This window comes from Leptonychotes weddellii, chromosome 5 (assembly GCF_054177405.1).
Source record: "Leptonychotes weddellii isolate Sample4059 chromosome 5, ASM5417740v2, whole genome shotgun sequence".
Classification (NCBI taxonomy): domain Eukaryota; kingdom Metazoa; phylum Chordata; class Mammalia; order Carnivora; family Phocidae; genus Leptonychotes; species Leptonychotes weddellii.
Window position 1 is genome coordinate 4,318,620 of NC_138373.1, and position 4,501 is coordinate 4,323,120.

Genomic DNA, 4,501 nt, shown 5'->3' on the forward strand with positions numbered 1-4,501 from the left:
GTTCGTGTCTGGACAGTGATGTACTCCTCCACCGGATGTTTCCAGGAGGGTCTATTTTACTGGGTAGTTGTAGAGCAATCCTGTTTTAAAAGTTTTCTATCTACTGTAAACAACAAAAATGCAGCCTTAAGCTTTCCTGGAGCTCTGGGCTAAAGGCTGGCGATCACACAGGCATCTGATTTAACCCCACTGAAGTGCCAGAAAAATGACAGTAAGTGGATCTCTTTAAAAGCATAAACCCACAAGGATGGGGAAAGAAGAAAAGGAACAATTGGTTGACTAGAGGTAAACAGAATCCTAAGTGGAGGAGAAAAGACCAGAACTACCCTGGTTTACAACTCCGATCCCCCCCTCCCCCCCAGCAGAGCAGGGGATCAGTGAAAGTGAGGAGGCTTACTTGAAAGCTGGAGGAAGTCTGGCCCTTGGTTCGCTCTGCGGGGAGGGGGCCCTGGACAGCAGTGCAGCGGGAGGCAAGGAGATGGTGCTCCTCAGCTTCTCAGACTTAGAGAAGATGCCAGACCTCTAAGATTCTCCAGGGCAACCTGACCTCTAAAAACCCCTCCTCGGGGCCTCTCGGCCATCACACCAATACCACCTTAGCCTCTTGAGTACCTGCAAAAGCCCATTTAAAAAACTCTGACTGAAATGCCATGGTGTCCAACTGCCACAAGTTTTGTTTCTAAACAATTCCTGTACATTCCTAGTGGCAGAAAGCTAAGCGATCTCGGACACCCCTTGACACCACTATGGTGCCCAGTTTCCAATCTCGCCCCCGCCCCCCATTTTTAAGATTAATGTATTTCAGAGAGCAAGCATAAGGAGGAGGGGCGGAGGGAGAAAGAGAATCCCAAGCAGACCATGCTGAGCAGGGAACCCGACGCAAGGGCTCAACCCCAGGACCCTGAGATCACGACCTGAGCCAAAATCGAGTCAGACACTTAACAACCTGCACCCCCCAGGCGCCCGGCTCTCAACCTTAAGCATGAGCCAACGACTATTGGGCACACGCAGAACAAGGGACTGGGAGAAACTACCTGGCTACCGCTTGGGAACAGAGAAAGTGTTGTAACCATAAAACAGATCCTGAGCCTGAAAAGTGGAGAATAAAGAAGAATGCCTGAAAATTAAAAGCATGACAGGTGGACCTCCAGAGCAGCTGGGCGGCAGATAGCTGCATGGTGGCAGACGGAGCCCACCCAAGCACAAAGGAGAAAAGCAGCCCAGGATGTGCAAGACAGGGAAAAAAAAGCCCACAGAACTTATCAACAAAAGTTCACCCCACATAACAGCAACGGCCAAGGAAGATCCAAGTGAGCTGCCTTCCAAACTGAGGGGAACGCATTTCCACCCCGGCATTTCCAAGCAGACAGAAAGGACCAGGGAAGAACAAAGTTATTTTCAAAGACACAAGGGCTGAGAAAGATTCCCACACACTTCTCAGGAAACTCTTGGAGTTGTTGAAGATGAAGAAGCAAATTAAAAGGAGTCGGGCACCTGGCTGGCTCAGTGAGTCGAGTATTCGACTCCTGATCTCAGGGTCATGAGTTCGAGCCCCACGTTGGCCGTGGGGATTATACTAAAGATCAGCACATCGGGAAATGGTGGCCAGAGGATTCTGAGACTCTAGGAAAATAAAAATCGGTGAAACACATAATACAATCATCTTGAGAGATTTACACTGCAGATGGAAGTTCGGAAGTTCACTTAAATCATTAAGCACACAGGAAATGAAGCAAAAAAGTATAAATTATCCCTAAAGAAACCAGAAGTTTGTGCAGCCAAATTGTTATCCCACAGCTTGGCTAGGAATATTCACACAGTGACAGATACTAAATAGTGACCACCAACCCGAATCATTCTCTCGTGTCGGGGAGGAGGGGGGTGCTGCCATGCACAGATTATCTGTGGTAACAGCCAAAACTGAAAATGCAACCAGCAATAAAGTGACTTAGCCTGACCCCCCGGGAGGGGAGAGGGGCTGGAGACTGAATCAAACAAACCGCCTGTCGTTTAGTAAGCACGGCTATGTAACAAAGCCTGCAGGAAAAAAAGGGGGGGTGCAGCTTGCAGGTGGGTGAGCATGTGGAGATTTGGGGAGGGGGCTCCTGGAGAGGGCGTGGAGGCTCTGTGTCCCTCCCCCATACCTGACCCTAGGCATCTCTTCCATCTGGCTGTTCGAATTCTATCCTTTCATAACAAACTGGTGATCTAGTAGGTAAAAAAAAAAAAAAAAAAAGACATGTCACTTAGGCATATGGAGGTAAATAACAAAGATTAGTTAAAAGAACTCAAATTGATTGCCTTTGGGGAAGGTGTGAAGGGAGAAGGCTGATGTTTTTGTAGCAAACCTTTGGAACTACGAGGTCTTTAAACTGCGTATTTATCTTTAAAAAATGCTCAAAACTAAAGCAGTCTTCAGAGCAATAAAAAGGATAATATAAAAAATTTGTTTTTTAAAGACTTTGAGAGAGAGAGAGAGAGAGAAAGCAGCAGCATGAGAGGGGATAGGGTCAGAGGGAGAAGCAGACTCCCTGCCGAGCAGGGAGCCTGATGCGGGACTCGATCCAGGGACTCCAGGATCACGACCCAAGCCGAAGGCAGTCGCTCAACCAACTGAGCCACCCAGGCGCCCAAGCTTTACTTATTTTAAAAGATATTATTTTAAAATATTTTATTTATTTATTTGAAAGAGAGAGAGAGAGCACAGAGGGAGAGTGAGAGGGAGAAGCAGACTCCCCGCCGAGCAGGGAGCCCGATGCGGGACTCGATCCCGGGACTCCAGGATCACGACCTGAGCCGAAGGCAGTCGCTCAACCAACTGAGCCACCCAGGCGCCCTAGAAAATTGATTCTAACGTGACAAGTTCATAGTACAGTTTCAGGCTCTAGAAAGGATCTTAAGGTCATACTCAGCCTCCTCCCTACCTCCCAAAATCTGCCTCTTCAGCCCAGAGCTCGGGCCCAAGATGTGCACGCACATGTGCCCCAGTGTGGATGTCACCATCTCCCCAGCATTCAACAGATGCAAAACCCAACCTGCCCCCCAGCACCAGTGCTTGCGGACTCCTCCAGCTCCCCCCCAGGGGGCCCCTCCCCGTTCCCGCCAGCATGAAAAACATGCGCTAGAAATTGTTTCCAACAACCCAAGATTTTCAGGTGAGACAACGGAACACATACCCCAGGAGGCTGTTCTCAAGAATTCAAGTATTACAGTCATATGATTCAAGGATTTATTAAGTCATACATGCAAAACATACTGCTAACTGCATTAGCAAAAGATCAATGTAAAAACACTCCACGATCCTGCAACTGTCAATTTAAAAAATGTTGTTCTAGTGGTTTCAGAGGTCCAACCTTATATTCTTGCCAGTGGGTAAGTTGTACAGAACTTCGTTAGCACAAGCACGGGCTTACAGAACCTCACAGACCCAAGGGAACATGGTCAGGCAGAGCGAGAGGAAGCGTGTGTCCAGGGCGGTGAGGCAGAGAGGAGGGCCAGCATTAGTCAGGGTACAGTACTGGTGATCTGGCAAGACAGTGATGTTAAGAAAGTTCATAGTTTAGGAATATCTAAAATATTTCAAAAACCGTAAAGCTGCAACACATGATTTTTACACCTAGTTACTAGAAAACTAAGGAAAGCGCTTATTAGCTCTGAATAAAGTAACAAGGAAACAGGAATGCACTTTTACTAATCTAAAAAAAAAAATTTCTAATGCATTATCAGAAAGATTTTATAATACAAGGAGGCATATTGCTCATTAAGAAGGGGTTCTATAAGAAAAGCACTAAGTTAGCAACTATGGGAACGACCAGTTCAAAGATGAATTAAATGCCCAATTTCAGGAGGAATGGCAGGTCTCAGAAAAAGGAAAAGCTTAAACAGTGATAATACCGACCTTTCTTCATCATTTACTGCACTGGACAGAAATAAACCTTTAATATTTTACCCGTGACACTTTTACTCAGTTTAATTAGGACGTGTACAATGTAGTGTAAATTAACCTCTGTATTTTGTCAAAATACTGTCTTCGTCCTTTGATCGCGTCACGTGCTGCACACCCCCCAGCCCAGGCGCCCACAGCTGGAGCGGACACTTCGCCGGGGGACATGGGAGGAAGAGGTCTGTTCAGAATCTCAGCAAAAGCGAATACATTAACTTTTCAAAAAAAATCTCACTACAAAATCGGAAAGATTGATTCGAAGAGTTGAGTCGTTACACTCACTCCGCGAGGACGTACAGTACAGTGTTAGGGGAGGGCGCGGGGTCAGATGGCCTCCTGGTGGCAGCTGGGGAAGGACGCTGTGCCGCTTTCCTACCAGAAAGGAGCGTGGCAGCGTCTGCGGGGGCAGACCTGAGACGCTGGCTCTGCTGAAAGACACAGCTCTCGAACGGTTTAGTGCTTAGTGTTCTCAGCACAATGCAACTTAGTTCACAAGGTATTTTGGCAACTCTTAATCTGAGCAAGAATAGGGGCTTTTGAAAAATAAGGCTTTAAGAA